The sequence below is a fragment of the Coturnix japonica genome, chromosome 15 (assembly GCF_054131305.1).
Source record: "Coturnix japonica strain WE chromosome 15, WE-NBRP24, whole genome shotgun sequence".
NCBI classification, from domain to species: domain Eukaryota; kingdom Metazoa; phylum Chordata; class Aves; order Galliformes; family Phasianidae; genus Coturnix; species Coturnix japonica.
This window is the reverse complement of record NC_140677.1, coordinates 11,951,320-11,970,449: the sequence shown is the minus strand read 5'-3', so window position 1 is coordinate 11,970,449 and position 19,130 is coordinate 11,951,320. Positions and strand designations below refer to the sequence as shown.

Below are 19,130 nucleotides of genomic sequence, written 5' to 3'. Positions count from 1 at the left end.
TCATCGAACAGCTGTCTTGAATTAAAAACAGTGACTCAGATCAGGAAATTGGTAAGGAAAATATTTCAGTATAGGTCTAGTTTTGAAATGCTAATACTTCTTATGAAATGAGATTAATACATTTTTAAGCTAAAAATGCCATACTAGTGCAATGGAATTTACTTTAATATATTTACTAGCATTCAGGTAGAGTATTATAACTCTGTAGGAGACAATCTTTGATATGAGCCTGGCAATGTGAAGCATTTGCTGTTTATCCTCTTCCACATTCTGCCAAAACACATCTGCAGCAATTTGCCTTGCAAAATGTCCTCGTTATTGTCTTAATTAACATGTGCTCTTATTCAGAGCAGTGTGTGACAAGCACCTGATGGGGGGTGTATGAGAAATCACAGCTTGAACCTCTGATTAATCTGCTGAGGCAAGTGTTGGGTCAGCTGCAGGAGCACAGGTGAGAGTAATTTAGCTGTGCTCCCGGAAAGGGTGGAGCTTGACTCCACCTCCTCTAAGATCTCATTTAAGGGCTGACCACCACCAAGGCTGCATCTCTTGGAGACTGCTCCAGCTTTCTGGTCAAGGCATTGATGTTGGTGAGTTTTCCTTTGCAAATAACTGTTGAATATTTGCTATCATCTTTGTTAGCATCTTTATGTTAGCCACCCTTATGGGGGGTGGGAATAATTTCCAACTGTGTGTGTCCTGCTTGCACCCACCTGACTCCACTCCTCTGAATAGGGCTGTATGTACCCCCATTGACTGGAGCAACAAGCAGGGCATCAGCTGGCTTTGTTCTTACCCAAATAAGTCCAGGCCAGAAAAGTCCAGGATCATGGGACATATTTTGAAAGAGAATGGCTCCTAGTGGTGCACAATTAGAAGTAGCTGCTAGTAGCAAGAGAGTGGGCATTGCACAGAGAAAATGCTCTCATTTACTTGGGCAAAACCATATAGGTGCAGCTAATGTTACCTTTTGAACTCTCTGGAATTCATAGCAGAAAATAACTGTGCAGTGTACCAGTCTGATTGGGCATACACAATGGGAAATACTTTTCTACTTGCTTAAATATTCTCTGAACTGGATGCTATTGTGTGAGTAAGTACACAGAAAAAGCACAGGACTTTTTGGCTACCCTATTGTTCCACAAGATATTTCTGTGCAGCAATGAGCAGAAGACACAACCCTAGTGCCCAGGGTATCTCACAGGTAACATCCAGAACCATGGGAGAACAGGATGTGCAAGGCATTTAAAAATCTTATACGGTTTCTGTTAAGGCTAGAAAAAACTGCAAAATTGCTGTTCAAGTCCTATTTAAATTCTACTTCCCACTGTTCTCCATTATGTTTGAAAACCAAGTAACAGTTAGTTCAACAGCCTGTCAAAAAAGGAGGAAAAAAAAAGAAAAGAAAAAAGATTACTTTTCAGTAAGTGGGAGGGCTGATAAAATTACAGCAGCTGGGTGTCTATTCCTGCAAGCTTCATTGTGCAGAGCTACAATGGATCTTCCTACAGAAAGCTAATCAAGGTAGAAGAGAAAAATTGGGTTCATTAGCAATCCCCATCACTGAAAAGTCAAATAATTTTTCACTCTTCAGTTGAGTCCAATTACAAAGATATTACTAGAAGGTCTTTTTCTGTGACAGTACTTTGGTGCTGTTTTTTTTTCTTTTTTGGCACTTTGCTTATTGTGAACTCACATTGCTCCCATTGGTGAGTGTAGATTAACACCTGTTACTGTTTTTACAGAAAATGATGAATGGTGCCATTACTGGCACAGCTTTACCTGAGCAAAATTAAACTTGCACATTTTAACTTTTGCAGTTACAGTAATTACTACAATTACTTTCAAATTATAGATTGCACAGACCTGCACCAAAGCTGAACAATTGAAAACAACCATCCGCCCTCTTTCTTGGAGAGGGCTGTAGGCAAAATGCAAACTGCAGGCTTGCTTCATGCCTCTCTGAGATGAGGAAAAGTTACAAAGCACTCCCTCTTTTTGCCTTCTCAGCTGGCCATTTTCATAACACTGTAACATATATATGAGAATCTCACATTACACTTTATAGCTACTTTTGATTCAAATATGAAACAGATAGTTATAAAGCTTGAATCAAATCTCAAGTGCTTATCTGGATTTTTGAAGCCTGACGCATGTGACTAAATTAATGGGCACAGGTGTACTTTGGCATTAACTATGTATATCAGTTGCACCAGTCATTATAGTTCATCTCACCTGGTACTGACTGTCAAATACTAGGGTTCTTGTCTAAGATGCTCATCAAGGTCCTCTCTACAGCACATTGGGGATCAAGAGGCATCAGTGCTCCAAAGATAAACGTGTGGTATGAGAACAGCTGCTCTCCAGAAGTGCCTTTTTCTTTGCTTGGACCATAGAGGGAGCCAAGACAACTTATCTTGACTAGAAGCCCTCCAGCTGAGCTGCAGGAAAATTGCCATCTTCAGGTAATCCTCTGCTTCTCTCTTGCCAGTTAAGCAGCTGTCTTTCACACAGCAGCATATACTTTTGGGTAAAATCCTTCTCTATTAAAATAGAGATGTCTCTGAATGCAAATCTGTTTCTTTTTTTTTTGTCAGGCTTTGGTTCTTATAGGGAGGTATACGTAATTTATAGCCTATACTTTCTGAAATGTGACAATAAAAATATGTAGATGTAAAGAGATCTAATAATCTTTTAGATCGTTAAACCTATGACTAATGAAAACATGAATGACCTTTTTATTTCCTGGAGCTAACCATGAAAGTCCAGCATCCCTTCCTTGTTTTGTGGTGAGACGAGAAAATATATCTTTGTGATTTAATCTGATATAAATTTTTTCTCTAAAATACTTTGCATAAAAATTGTTTCTTCAAAGAAATATATTTTCCTGAAGAAAAAAAAAAAAAGCAACAAACAATTCCCATATTATGTTTCTTGAAACTAACCATCTCCATTCACACAAACCAACCATTATATCTTCCTGTTGACAGTGCTGTGTTTTCTTTTACTTTTTTCCCCTCATACATTTCTAGCATGTGGATCAAAGGTTCATAGATTCTTGTCTTTTCTTGAACCCACAAGCAAAGTAGCAACACAGCCAAGTTTTGAAAGTTTGCAAATCATTAAGAAACAAAGCAGACAAAACATACAGTGTTCTCAAGAGACTTGAGACATGAAAGCATCTGTGTTGTGATCTACATACACAAAATCTGTTGGGACTAGACTTAGTTGCTCAGTAGGACTTGGAATGCACTATGATTCAAATCTTCTGTTGTAAGTTTAAAGAATCAGTCTATATGTTTTGCCTCAAATCCTCAAAACACTATGTAAATGATCTGAACCTGTCCATTACTCTGGACCAAATGTCAGATTTTAGGACACTCTGATCTTCATCCAGATTTTAAGTACATGTTTTCCTTGAAAGCTAGCTGTAGAAGTTTCCTAGATCTTGCTTTCTTTACAAATCTGATAAGAAAATCTATCTCTATTGAAGTTAGAGGCTCTGTCACTACCTGTAAGATTTTATCCCTGTTTCTTGTTGGTTTCTTGCCATGTTCCCTGTAATAGCTTATAGCTGGTCTTCTTTCCTGGTAGTAGCTTATAGCTGGTCTTCTTTCCCCCTTGCTTCACCAGACAATATTTAGCCTGACTCCACCCAGTCAGCAAGGACAGTATCAGACAGGAAAATGGTGCATGCAGGTATTACCTTTATTTTCCTCTGTTCTCATAGACTGTTTTATTTAATGCTAGAACTTTATTAAAGTTGTAGTTAGGTATGGAGTCAAATGCCTTATATAAGTCATACATCTGTGCTGTTACATTCATCAAATTGTTTGACAAGACTTACATTTTCATGAAGTCCTTTTGTCTGGCACCAATTATACTGTCATCCTTTAATTTTCTACTAATTGAATCCCTTATCAGCTTTTCCATTACTTTGCTTGGGACTGCTGCCAGATTAACTGACCTGTAATTACTGTGATCATTCTGCTTCCTCTCTTTGGCTTTTGGCAGCATTGTGTATTTCTACTGTTCTCTAGCAACCTTTCAGTTTATAGTGCATGAGCTCTCTTATTTAAAAATACTAATCTCTAATAAAAGGGCTTTAACAGTGACTTTTCTGGGATATGTGATTCAAGAGTTTATTAACATTGTGTCGTAGGAATCTATAATCTCTTTCATCAAAGACTAAATAATAGTGTGTGTGCCTGCATGTGTCTATATGTTACATGTGATTATTTCTTATCTACTATACTAATAACAAAGTTGATTTAAGCAATACAGTAACATGTCCATACCATTTTAAGGAATTGTAGGTGAGTTAGTATACTCTTTAAACACTTTCTTATTCTTCTTAGTGACAAATATGTACATACAAACAAGGGAAGGTCTTCTATGTTGTGCAGCAATGTTATGTTCTGGTATTTTCTGTCAGAGTATTTATTCTGTTACATCTCAGTAAAGAGACTGACACCCTCTACTCAAGTTCTTTGCTTTCTTTTCTGTTGTACTTTTTTTCCTTTGCTTAAACACGACTTATTTGGAAATTCTGCTTTTTCTTCTAAACTCATTCACTTTTCCCTCAGATGGTGAGTACACTTTATATCATTGTACCAATTCATGGCTGCAGAGCAGTTTGAGTTTTACCAGTGACATTTTGACAATGGAGCCTTACATTTTCAATTTATTGGGTTCTGTATCTCTCCTGTTTACTGTTGCTTCACAAGAGAATGAAATTTTATAAATACGTGGTAATTTAGTTTAAGTAATGAGGTAAAGTATTAACAAATGAGCGCTTTAAGGTTTGGCATTCAGATATAAAACAGGTGTTTATTGTGCTTTTTAAGCATCCAGGAGATCTTGTCAAAAGTGTCTGGCATGTACAGTTATTTTTATGTTATATGGAAGTGTATATTATTCTTCATTTTCATGCACTAACTCATGTATTATTTCATAAACGAATTTGGTTTTCTTATTATGAAATAACACTTTTGGTAATTATCTACAGCTCTGCATATAAATGTACTCTACAAAGGTGTTTGGATTAAAGATGTCTGGCTACAGCTTTATTAAACAAACTGCTAATTAATCTCAAATATTATCTAGCATGCCAAAGGCATTCCTTCTGTAGACATTGTGAGTTTATCTATGGAATCTCTTTTCCAGTCACTTGGGCTTTCTTACCTCTAGTATGCCAAACCTGTTTTAATTGTTTCCCCATAGAGAGCATAGGGTGTAATAATGCAACTTTAACCAAGAACTGAAGTCTTGATATGCAGCTTTTGTTGGCGAATCACAGTAGCTGCCTGGATGGGTCCGATTGTTCTCATGTTGTGCTATGCAGATCTCACCTTTAAAGTTGCATCTAACAAAAACAAAACAAGATTGCCTTGTTAAGGACATTTTTTTTCTTGAGACATCAATCCTTTCCAAGTGTCTTAAAAGAAAACCTTCTTTGTTAGAAAGGTAAAGCTCCAGGAGTAGCAGCCATTCCCACCAAAATGTTATGACACTTTTTTTCTCTTTAATCTTACCTGTTTTGTCTTAGTCTGGATCCTCTCTTTTTTTACCAGCCAGCTAGTCCCCTCTTCAGCTCCTTTCTCCTCTTTTTTGGTTTTTGTTTTCCTCTGATCTTTCTCCTCATTCTTCTAATGAAAATAGTCTTAGCCAAAAGTAGTGAAAAGGTGTTTTTCCTGGACTTAAGAACGAGCTTAAATATAAGAGACAGAATACTTCTCCCTGTGTATTCTGTTTCCAAAGGGGAAAAAAAAATAAATCTAATTATAGAGTGGTTAATTAAGCAAAAGGAACAATTATAAATGGGCCTAAACTTAGAATTATGAGTTTGAAGTCAAAGCCCACTGAAGACCATGAGAATACTTCCATTGACTTCAAAAGGATCTGAAACACGCTCAGTCTTACTTTTCTGTTTAGCACAACTTTAGGTTAGGGCTACATTAACAACCTAATGAAACTGCCTTGAAGGTTAAGCCAGCCTTTATTTTCAAAGGGAAGCTTGACAAATTTTACCAGACTCTGAAGCTTTTAATTGAAACACTGGGAAATTTCAAAGTGACAACTACTTTAAGACTTCTTTTATTTCTATTTTTCTTCTTGGGCAGATCAAGTAAAAGAAAAAAGAACATCATTGCAAGATTTTCCTTCATTCACATACCCATTCAAACTCCTTTTACAGAGGAAAAACATATAAATACATATTACTTTGACTGCCTTCCTATCTTATGCGGGAATAAAGTTATCTTGTTCTTAGTGTAATAACATCTGATATCTTAAAAATAATAGTAATAATTTTTTAAAAATGATTACCGGTTATATTTTCCCTGCGATTATTTTGTGTTTCTGAAATATATACAGGAATACCTTTGAAAGAAATCAAAATGAGTCTGTAATTTCAATAGTTTAAACAAATTTATTGAAATTTTTTTTCACTCTGATTTGCTGAAGTTTCTAGGCCTAGGCATGTTCCTCTTTTGACTCATCTGCTGTACCATGTATATGGCAGAATTTACTACTTGCAACAAATACCTAATTTTTTGTTATTTGTATTTTTTTTACTTTGGGCTTTGTGCACCAGAGAAGTCAGCATTTTTTCAGTGTTTCACAGGGAATGGACATTGATTCAAGCCAGTATTTTTTCACAATTCCATACTGTACTGGCAGAGCACATTTGACTGAGGTGCTGCCTCTTTTCTTCTCTACCATAAGCAGATTTCCTCTCCAGTTATATTTGTGTGTGAGTTGTATGTGCATGCTATTTTTAAAAAATCTCTGGTAGGGCACCTAAGGGATTGTAATCCTCCTGCTTCTTCTTCCTTCAGCAAATCAGCATGAGATGGTGGTCAACATGTCTTTGAACTTTGTTGTAAGATGTGTATATGAATCTCATATATGGAAATATATGGAAAAATCGTAAGATTTCTATGCAGTAAAAAGTACTTGTGTTTATCTACATATAATTATGCACATTTTTTACCCATTTTCTTGCTTAGATCAGGCTTTAAAATCATTTTCTTTGTTTGTACTCTCTTCATCCTACACAAACAACAAAAAACTGGGAGAAGATGACTAGGTAATATTTTCAGTCAGCAGTCAGGCCTTTGAAAACTTAATTGTGGGCAGTTAGAGCTAAATGCTGCATTTTTGTCTTATCAGTCACCGTTTCATGGATTTCATTATTTTCCAGAGTTGTTAGCTTTCAGTACTTTAAACATAATTTTTGACATGTGGGGAAGATAGACATGACAGCACAGTGTTTGGAAAGAGAACTGCTGAGCTGATTTCCTCATGGTGTGCGCTGGTATGTGAAGGCCCAGGCTGCCCCATCAGCAGTGTGCTGATGATACCATGAGGCTCTTTGGATGCTTTTGGAGTAACATCTGTTGAAAAAGAACCGAGTTTCTCTTCCATTTCTCACAGTCCTACAAGGATAACATCTTATGAGCACTGCCTTGGCTCCTTTTTGCTTTGTTTTATAATCCCTTTGAGGGCTGTTCTCCACCCTTGCTTCTTCTACAGTGTTGCTTTGAGGTATTGTTCTCTTCCTTCCTTCCTCCGAAGTCTTTCCACTTTTAGATGGAATTAAAGACCTTTGAGTCAGAAAAGAAAAAAACTGGATCCTTCCAGTTTTGGGATAAACTTTGATGGCTTTGTAGAAGGACCAACCCTAGTATTTGCTGAGATAAAGGGAAACTGAACATTCGTCTCTGCTCATATATATTAAAGGCTTTATTTTCAAAGCGGCTTCTGTTTCTGGACGAAAGCAAAGTAATGGAATATGCTTACAAGGAAAACAGTTTCTAAAGCCATGACAGATCCTCGGCTCTTTCCTGTGGCCCAGCACTGAGAAGCAATCAAGCTGCCTGCAGAGGGCATCTGGTGATCCTGTGGTACGGAGGAGTCATCAGATTGCTTAGTCACTTCGGGACATCTGCTCTTTTTAACCTTTGGAGAGTGATAAGGTACAGCCAGAATCTGCAGTTTTTCCAAATAGATCTGTCAGCAGAACAGTCCCTGGGCAGTTCTGTCCCTGCTGGTATAATTTCAGGTTGATTCAGGTCTCAAAATCAACCAGAAAAGATCCAGTATGCTTGGATCAGAACAGAATTCAGAATGGTATTTTGAGTAGTTTTTGTAATATCTGTTGAATCTTCCCAAAAAGTAGATTTCCCAACAGTAGATATCTGTTCCGAACACTGAAGAGAAGTGACACAGGTTGCTCTGAAAGTAATGCCTCCTATTTATTTCCATGAGGATTACAGCAAACAGAAAGGGAACAATAACGACTTGATGGTTTTCAATTCCACCCCTTTGCTCCATACACAATTCCATGGAGACACTGTTCTGTCAGATTGCCTCTCTGTTGCCATCTGTCACACGGCAACAAAATATAATGGAATATTGGTGGGAAAGTTCTGCCTCTACTGCCATCCCACCAATATCCGCCTCTGATATTGTGAGCCAACTTCATAGAATAGGAGGCATTACTTTTATATCTCAGCTATTAATAAAGACAAGGAGTGGGTAACTTTGTTTAGTCAGAAGAATCAGGAGTTTGGGATCATATTTAGTTGACAAGAGCATGAGGTAATAAATATAGCTCTGAATTTTGCAGAGCACATCCTTGATGTGAAACAATCACAAGTGCTTTCTGAAGTGGTGATGTTCTTATCTTCCAGGAATGCTGAAGCTCCAATAGTCACTGCTGCCTACTATCTTCTCATCACTTTGTACCACCATCCCATCCTTGGATTCAAAACATGAACGAATAAATGGTAGAGTAAATCATCCAGACATCCATCTCAACAGAAAGAGCAAGTCTAAGAGGTAACTCTGCTTAAAATTTGTGGGTGGATCATGGATTTGTAAACTCCTGCTCTCTGCTGCTCATTTTTTTTTTGGTAAAAAATATGGCCTAAAATGTATCAAGAAAGCGAGGAAAAAAAAAATAAGATGATGAACCAATTTGTTCTGAACACAAAGAGGATGATATGTAAATTTTCACCTTCTCCTTTGCTACACCGGTAACTGAATGGATAATTACATGACTTGTTCCGTCAGATTCCCAGCCTGTGCCCTAGAATAGCCATTGACTGTAATGAACATTTAATAACTGAGTTATCCTTTTAAAAATATTATTTCCTGTTGCTGGCTATATATGAAGTCTACACAAGTGTGTCACTGTGAATAGATGTTTTGAAATTATTGAAGTCAACATTGTGCAAAGGGCTATCCTGATGCATCTCATTTTATAAGCTACCCAGGTGTTGATCCTGTGGGCTTTGTTTGGTTTTGTTTCTTTAGTAATCTAGTGATGGTCTTTTTAGTCATAATTTAATCATCAGGGCATAACATGATCAGATGGGGACATGACATACAGCTCCATCACTGCTCTTTCTTACTGACTATAGAAGGCATAAGCAGAAGGGAGGGCACATTCATCCCTTGTTTCATGCTACGCTGGCGGCTTGATCACCACAGTCTAATAACTGGTATAGAACAAGGTATGTCCTTGAACTACCATATTTCTCAGAATAATTTCTTGGTAGAGGTTGGAACTTTGAAATGTAAAGTGTTAGAGACATGGTCAATTTCTGCCACTCATTTACTTTCTTAGGGAGTACTGATGCAGTGACATTCTGGTCACAGATAATTATCGTTTACAAGTACACATATGTTAGTTTAAGGAGTATAATAATCAATCACAAATTTTCTGCACTTGCTTTGTGGTGTAGTACTCCATCACTTGGCATAGTATGAAACATTACAATTCTTTACGTGAGACTGTTAACAGAATATTTATTTGAAGGGATTTCAATGTAAATAAAGATTTTCTACATGTGTTTCTATAAAATAATTTATTTTTATTCCAACTATATACTTTCTTGAGGAAAAAAGTCTTGCGAAAAAATAATCTGTAAGTGTGAATGGCATGAAAAAGGAATTATCCATCAAATGGATGGAGAGATCCCTCCAAGTCAGGTATGTAAGTTTGGGTGGGGTTTGGCTCCATAACTTTGAGGGATTGCTCTCCCTGTCATTCTCCCATGACTAAAGATCATTCATCCTTTGAAAAAGAAAAAGAAGGCTGGTATAAATTAGGAATGGTAATGTAAAAGCTTATACCCACTTCGTATAAGACTTTCAAATTAATACAAGCATTAAATTGCCAAAGTTTTTCCATATACTGCAAATATTAAACATGACATGCCTGCTAGGGTTGGTATAAAGTTTTGTCAACATTTTTGGCATACAACTACTCAGCCTGGAGTCAATATTTTCATGACCAAATTTTGTTGTTTCAGTTGTTTTTTACCTCACATATTGTAACTTAAACATTTCACCAGAAAAAAGAAATTTGGCAGCCTATTAGTCCATAATGTGGTCTAATGCCTTTGGGTATTTTTTAAAATGTAAATCATTGAGATATTTAAGGTTTAAGGACTGTACACAAACTTTAACAACTTCTTTTAAAAATATTTAGTATGCATATTTACTACATATGTATCTTATAGAGGCTAGAGATTAAACTGGAGATTACTTGCTAAAATATGCAAACTGCTGTCCATGAATAAACATCCTCACGAACTCCTATTGAACGTTTCTTATTTAAAAAAATGTTGTTTAAAACTACAATAAAAGCAATGGGAAGTAAGATGGGAAAAGGAAAAAAGCAATGTTTAAGTAACTTTAATGGTTTAACTTGGCCACAGAAAGTAAAGAAATTCATTTTCTTTCTCCTGGGATCTCATCCAAAGCCCACTAAGGTCAAAAGAAGGCTTTCCACCTATTCTCATTTGTGCTGCACTCATACGGTGCTCTGTTGCTCCAGTGCTGGGCTATGCTGATGTCGTGTAGTAACAGATTCCCCCAATGCAGCAGCCTACCTATCCACTATGTGCACTATGTAGGTTCCAAGGTAAGTTACTTGAGGCAAAGGACCTCTCTGGATCACCCTTCCTGTATCTGCAAATTTCGGTGAGTTTTCCACTTTTGCCTTGGTATATTTTTGCCTGCCAGTTGTTTATTCTAGCTCTCACTTAAAGAGGAAAGTTTTATTATCCTGCAAATGTACAAATCTCTCACCATTTATGTGCACACAACAGTTCTGTGTACCACATAGCATCCACCAGCCTGAGAGTTCTTCTATTTATAATGTCATTTCAACTTTCACTGTAACATAAGTCCGGGAACATATTTTGTAGTTTCTTTTAGTTATGAATGACAGGATTTGTGTAATCAATGAACTCTGACACAATAGCATGCAATAATCTTTAGAATGCAATTCCTGCAGCTTGTAGACAATCTGTTCCTTATGGTGATTGTAAACTCTCACTAAGATGCTGGCAACATCCACCAAGCATCTCAGTCACACTGTCTTTCTGAACCTGAACTTTTAAAATAGTGGTTAAACATGTTGTCTCCTTTAGTTTCCTGTCTATCTTCATCATAAGTCAGCACCTGTTTCCAATAAATTTATATGCAGAGCTGTATCAGCAACACCTTGGCAGCAGCTGCCACCCTGAAAAGCAGAATGCCCTTGAGGACAATACACCTGTGAACACATAAAGTGTTTATTTAACTGAAAGCCAAAACTTTAAGTTACATAATGCAATTATCCAAAGCCTAATATATGTTTATTATTAGCACAGAATATCCTTGTTCTTAAAAAGAATGATTATCTATTTAAACAATTTTTATGTATTGGCACTGTGGATCTGCTATTAGCCTAGGACTTGAAAGACTGATGGTGGGAAGATGCGTGGGGGAGGCTGCCTGCGCAGAGTAACAAAGTATTAGGGCACAGATTTGGAATTCATTATACACAGAGATGAGAGAAAGAGCCAAGTCATTTTCAGAGAGAGGCTGTTAAACAACGTGTTTTTTCTTTTTGGTTCTGCATTATAAAGTAGCATTTTGTTGCTGAAGCATAGAACTACTGTGTTTAAGATGGTGTTTGATCTTACCATCACTTTGAGACAGAAGGAAAAACTGGTCCTGGGAAAAAGGTTTTCTTATTACTAGAGCAAACCTTTCATACTGAGTTTACTACCAGCGTTGCACTTTTATGTAACAGTGAGCCTATTTTAGCAGCAGTAAGTAAAGATAGTTGTTTTCAGCAGATCACAAGATAATACAAACAACAACAACAACAACAGTAAACTAATGATTAAAATAAAACAGAAATTGAAATAAGCTCTCAAGTTTTGGTAAAGCAAGCAATAACACAAAGAACTCTGTAGTTTTAGTAACTTGTAAAATACATTTTCATTTCAGTATGGTTACTTTTAAAATTATCTGTTGAATCAATCTTACAAATCATAAATTGAAAGGTATTTTAGAATTAATGTTTCCAAAATTAACACTGAATATGAAAAATGTGTAACAATATTGGTGAGAAGTTCTGCTTTCGCTGCCATCCCACTTACATCAGTCTCTGATGCCATAGGCCAACATTATAAAATGGGAGGCTTTACTTCTGGAGCAGCCCTCCAAGTAAATTTAAGAGGAGTGCATTTTCTTTTCCTAATGTGTATGATAACACAACAGAATGATTGATGTCATGTACAGATACAGACCTGCTTTGATTTCAATTTTCTTGGCTGTGTTTGATTATAATTTGATAATGCTCTAAGTATCCAGCTAGGATTCCAACTGAAAGGAAATTCAGTGACAGCAATAATAGTAATAATAATAAAAACACTATTTATTTTCCCCTGGAGTGTTTAGTTTTTATTAAATGTCAACAAATCTAAAGACATGCTTTCCTAATCTATGTTGTGTATGGGAAGTAAGTTACAAGCCCAAGTTACTGAAGATAATGTTTGCTTTGTTTTAGATAGACAAAGTTTAGTTTAGGATCCAGAGAACTGAGATCTCTCACAAGCTTTTAAAAGCTACCGCTTGTTTTCTGTTAACGTTTGTCAGATCTCCCACTGGTGATCAAAGAATGCCAAACATGGGGGCTGAAAGCAGGCCTATATTTGTGATTGTTTGCTACTCTCTGTGATAAGTTTATCCGTCAGTTTCTTTCCTGTTGACTTTCATGTGCACTATCACCCCAGGATGTTATATTTTCTCAAACAGAATATGAAGTTACAAGCGGAAGATGCCGCTGCATGGAAGGTCTGCTGCTGTGCTGCCTGTTGGAGACTTGCCTTGGGGTGAGGGCTACAGAAACAAACACAGTTTGGTGCTGGGAGCTCCTCCTTGCTGTGGTATAAGCTGGCTTCCTGCTGACCTCACATCTGCCTTTGCACAGGTTTTGCTGAGATCGAGATGGTAGAGTGAAGGCAAGTACTATGCACTGGAGAAATGTGTTAGACATAAAGGAGAGCACACAGCAGCCATGCTTTGTCTGGCACAGCATTTTATAGGGTTAAAAGGGAGCAATTGGAATGTAGGTCCATGCTGGCCAGTTTAGCCTCACCCAAGATGTCCCAGCTTTGTTTCAGTGTGGTGATGAAACAGCTGAGGTTTCATAAACCTGGGTTTACTTAAGGAGAGAATGACAGAGCAAAGTATTACTGAGTCTTGTCACAGCAACCTGCATGTCCAGAATGGAACTGCTAAGCCAACAATAGGAGAAGGGTAGAGCTGTGGGACCCCTGTTTGCCTTTCATCAACAACCTTGTTGCAGTGCAGATTCTTCTTCATATCTCTGGTTTCTCATGATATAATATTTGGCCCAGTAAATGCAAGGCTTGGGTTTGGTCTTTAATCAGATAATACCCAAAAATAAGCATTAAAAAATATTCACCTCTTATTAAAAAGTGAAGAAGAAGGCACAGATGCAAAATAAAGTTTAGGCATCATAAAGAAACCACCACCAAAAAGGCTGGGTATGTATCAGATCAACTTTGTGCAGAACATTTCTTCTCAGATATAAGAAGGTGAGAAGAGAGCCACCGGTAGAATTTCCCCTGTTGCAAAACAATGAAAGAAAGCAATTTGAAAGTTCACAATATACGAAATTCATCTTTCATTCATAGAATGTGTCTAGCCCATTTTATACTGATGTTTGCTTGTTTAGGAATGCATGCCTGCACGTTACTGCTTGTGGAAAAGAAGTTTATTAGCCAAGGAATGTCTGGACTCTTACTGGAAATCCCATGTAAATGCAGGTATGCTTTCTGCTAAGACTCCTCTTCAGTAAATTATTTGCTCCCACTGCCATATTCCAGGGGCAAAAGAAGCAACAAATTATATACAGAAAAGATACAGGTAAAAATATTCACAGAGATTAAAAACAGTCCATGCCTGATCCTAATGATTCAGTGAGTCTTTCCCTGTTGAATGCAAGTATTCTGTTTCATACTACATTTATGTCAGATCAAATACTCTGCTCAGAAGCTGGGACTTCACTGGTGCCTCGTTTGTATTTGTTTTTACTTTGAATCAAAACTTAAAGGTGGTGACAGAAAAAAATCAGATGTTTTGCATAGGATTAATAATTGAGAGAGCCATTCAGCTTTGTTAATCATCCCTTTGAAGGGAATTTCTTTATGCAAAGAGATGATTGCTCCACTTAGGACAAAACCTTTTCTTTTTTTTTTTTCATCTCTGGACTCCAAATGAGCAAAGAAGTGGAAAGAGCAAGGGGAGGCAAAGGAGCAAAGTGGGAAGCTTTGATCGTTTCACTGAGAGGCTGAGGCAATTTGAAATGAAAGAATCTCTCACCGGGTTAAAAAAAAAAAATAAAAAAAAATAAAAAAAAAAAAAGGAGAAGAAAAAGAAAAGAGTAAGAAAGAAAAAAAAATAAAAATAATAAAAAAAGAGAAACAGAGAGCACAGTGTGACAGAAACAAAATGCGAAGCAGGAGCCAAAGCCTCACAGGAAGAGTTGCTGCAAGACTCTACAGAAGCTTTTTAGAGAATTTAGTAGAAAAGGAGCATCTTAGTTTCTTTAACAGACTCCCTAAAACCAATGAATTGCCAAGAGAAGCAAAGAAATCAAAGGAAGAAAATGCATTTAGGTGACTTTCCACTTTGCCTTGCTCATTGCATCTTTTGTGCAATCTAGATGATAAAATAATTCTGCCAGCCTGGAGCTATGGAGAAGCCTGTGTCAAAACAGGCAAGTTGCAAGAGGACCATTGGCCCTGAAGTCTTAAGCAGTAGGCCTGAGAGTATCCTCAATGAAAAGCCATATCCACTGAGAGTATTTCTCAATGAAGAGTCATATCCTGGGTGTCTACTGGGCTTTGGAGCCCAGTGAGCTTAACAGAAAAAGCAGCAAATAAATAGAAGCTGGTTCAAAACTCGCGTGGAGCAGGTCTGCTACTGCTGCGCCTCCACTTTGAAATGAGCAGAAAATTAATAGCTATAATCTGTGGATGTAATTTTGTCATTACCAGTTTGACTGGTACTTTATTCCAGCCCAACTAAATGAATAGGACTTTCTGCCAGTCAAAGTGCTATTACACTTGAGGCAGGATCTGCTACTCTTATGTAGCCTAATTTTCTTTGCTTTAATCTTTTAAATTATAACGCCTATAACACCTGCCAGTAAGCACCCTGTTGGCAGGCCAACAAATAGAGGTGAATGTACAAGAAAGCAAGTCTATCTGGGCTTGGACTGTTGACAGAGATCCTAATGGATTATGAGTGTGCAACCCAAACACACTAATATGTGAGCATTTTCCCTGGCACTATGTACTTAAACATGAAAAATCCATGATTTGCTGAGTGCCAGTAAACAAGAGACCTGAGCCCTTCTTAATTTGCAAAAAGATTAATTTTTGCAGAATAATTATTACTACATATGTGATGCTTAGTATGCTTTTATTTTTGCTAGAATAGACATAGCATGATGGAAACCTCTACTGTGATAATTTCTGTTTAAAGAATTGTACTGTGTAAGTTATTATAAACAGTGTATTAATTCAATGCCTGAATAACTGTCATCTTTTTTTTCCCCACCAACAGCAGTAACTATTCAGACATTTGAATGATAGAAACAGAACCACACCTATTCCCTGTATTTATTTCAGTGATTTTCAACAAGATGTTCTCTAAAAAAAAAAATTCCTTGAAAAATTCACGTCAATCCTTCATCTCTCCTCTCCTCTGAGGAATGTGTATTTATATTATTCTTGAGCCAAGAATGGATCATCATTCACATATGCAAAAGAAACACTAAATTACTCCTAGAGTTTGCTCATTCTTACTCTATTTTCTTCACTTTTGTGCAGCAATATACATTAAGCCATTCTGCTGAGTACAATGGGACTAATTAGAAATTTACATAGAAATGTGTGCTATGAGACTGAGTGAATATTGCTGATTACTATTGCAAGAATCTGCTTCTTCTTCTTTTTTAAGAAATGGCACAAGAACAGTCCTTGGCAAGCTACAAGAAGATACTAGTCTTCTGCATGCTTTTGGAAACACTACTTACAACATAACAGTCCTTTTCTTTGTCTCATACACTGTCCATGCTCAAAGAGAGCAGCAGTATTTTACATCAATTTAGTTGTGTATGTTTGTTATTTCAAGCAAAATTCTCAAAGCATCAAAAGGTTTGTATATATGAGGTATTTGAAGAAAGCAGACACAGGCACCCCAGATCAAAGGTACAGAAAACATTCTGATTAAACTAATTTTTTTAAAATGCATCTGAAGAAATTCTCTTTGATTCAGAGAACATGAAAACCAAACAGCCTTTGAACAAAAAGGTCCAGTGAAATCCAATATTTTTTATAAATTAAGAAATTCAGGTTTTTTAACATCTCTTTGCTTTTGTCTTTTTATACATCAATTAGATAAGGACAGAGCTATAGTATGAAACATACATGGGGTTAAAGCCTAATGCAGAGCCATCAGTAATGTCTGTAGAACATCTGAGTTTTCTTTGAATTTCATCATACTTTGGAACAAACATGTTTGCAAAAGTCTCAGCAAATTTTCAGTTGTTCATTAAAAATAGAGACCAACTTTTGGAAAGTACACTACAAGTAAATTTGCAGCTGTTTCTGTTAATACATTTGGAGACTTCATTTCTACTCAGAATTTATCCATTTAGTTATCACGTGATCTTCTATAGAACTCTGCTTCTTTACAATGACTTTGGTGCCTGTTGGAAGAATTGCCTACTAAGTCACCATTTCTGTGTATTTTCTGACTTGGTATGGATGTATAAATCTTGTTTTGAAAACCATTTGGCAGAAGTAGACTGTAAATTGTTCCTAGTAGCAAGTAAACTTTACTGGTGATGATTGTAAAGTTGCAACAACTATAATCAATATGTTGGCTGTAAGCCTCCAGCAAGGGCAAGAACAAAAATTTCAGATTAATGGGTACCAGTAACTGTTTGTGTTCTCCTAGCATAATGGCAGAAATAACAAAAATGCCTATGTAAAAGTTTATTTTATTTATTTGATATATACCTCATTAGACCCACCTTGACCATCAGTTACCCAGTTCTTGTCCATTTGCAGGATGTAGATGCAAATGAAGTCTCTGGTACTGTGATGCCAATAAGTATAAACCTAAAGTCTCATCAAGTAATTGAGTGCAAAGAAACTGAAGAAGCTGTCAGACATTCTCATGTGTTGTCTGTGCTGTAATTGTTTCCAGTGGTCAGCAAAAAAAGAAATAGAACCATAAGGTTTTAAAGATTAGGCTTCACGTCTCCCGCGAAGTCTAATACATGATATGGCCCTTTCCTGGAACTCTGAATACAGTGAAAGAGAATGATGAAGCAGAAGAATGGGCATTATGCCATTGCATCAGATGAAAGGGACGTTGGTGGATATTTGCCATGGGAATTCTTGACTGTTAAGCACTTGATCTACTGTCTGTTAGCTCATGGGAATGGAACTAGTAAACTTGGGAAACCTCAAATAAATTCCCATTGTATATACAATATAATCCAAAACAGAATTTTCTTGGGAACAATTGCTAATGATACTGGAAGTCATCCTTGTTGAATGGAAGAAGAGATAATTTTCTGTTATCCATTTCAGTACAGATGCTGAAGATTTTTAGCCAATAGTTACAAGATGCATAGTCTATCTTCAGTTAAATCTTTATTTTAAGCATCATCCTATTCAGGTGCTACAGAGAACATTTTTTTAAAGTCTGCATCTGCCACCCTTACAATGACATGAGGAACCTTTAAAATTACCTAGGTGATAAATTGCTGTTTCAGAAGAATTCTTGAATGAGCTCATCTTTGTACTCTATCCACTATAGTCATGGTTTCTGTTATAAAACAGATGAGTTGAACGTTTACCTTAGATATTTTTTTTTCTAATTTATGAAACAAATATGTAACAAAGACAAAGTCACTTTCCCATACTAGCAATTTTGCAACCATATAAAACAATCCAATCACTTTGTCACTGTGTGGTTGGGGATAAAACTATTTTTCAATTCTTCCTCAGCCTCAAAATGCCAAGAATTGAAGATACCTCACAGTGAATAAGTCATGCATTTCTTAACTGGCTTCCTGAAAGGGGTTTTATTCATTATTTAATGGAAACCATTAAACTATTGAAATCAGAATATACAACTAACATATTAACAAGCCCAAAAGAGAATAACTGAATACTCTGAAGAACTGCTTTTAATTACCACACCTCAAAGAATAAGCCAGCATAGACTAATGAATGACATATCAAATATACCAGCTTTATAGGGCATATATAAATACTGAAACAGTGTGATATTAGAGCCAGGGGCATGAAATAAAATGAAATTTTTTGATATCTTCTTATAGAAAATAAATTTACTAGAGCCAATTTAATGACAGTGACTATATTTTCAGACCTTTCAGATTTCTTATTTTAAGTCTTCGTCTCTAACCCATGAAAGCATGTTTCTGTATCTATTTTCTCAATACTAATGTATCCAAATTTTGCCTCAGAACATTTGCTTGCCTACTTTTACTTTCAGGAGACATAGATAGAGCATAATGTCAGCTGACACACAATACATTCTACCATAAGAATGCATCCAGATTTGACCCAGAGAACAAGAAATACCCCACAATATATCAAAAACCTTAATATGAAGTTGCCAGAAGGGTATCTGGTATCTAAATTAAACATCTTTTCAGTCAAGTCTAGCTACTCTGTTTCTCCATCACCTTCCCATGGCCCATTACAGGT

The 19,130-nt window shown here is 36.6% G+C and overlaps 2 long non-coding RNA genes across 2 annotated transcripts; both read left to right on the top strand.

The window, feature by feature from the left end:
- The first annotated feature begins 2,247 nt into the window (after positions 1–2,247).
- On the top strand, positions 2,248–10,611 carry LOC107320027 (uncharacterized). The gene is made up of 2 exons (XR_001558113.3): positions 2,248–2,465; positions 8,697–10,611. It is a non-coding gene; the product is annotated as an uncharacterized LOC107320027 (long non-coding RNA).
- Positions 10,612–14,044: 3,433 nt separating this feature from the next.
- Positions 14,045–17,889, top strand: LOC146758364 (uncharacterized). The gene is made up of 2 exons (XR_014934650.1): positions 14,045–14,141; positions 15,946–17,889. It is a non-coding gene; the product is annotated as an uncharacterized LOC146758364 (long non-coding RNA).
- The last annotated feature ends 1,241 nt before the right edge of the window (positions 17,890–19,130 follow it).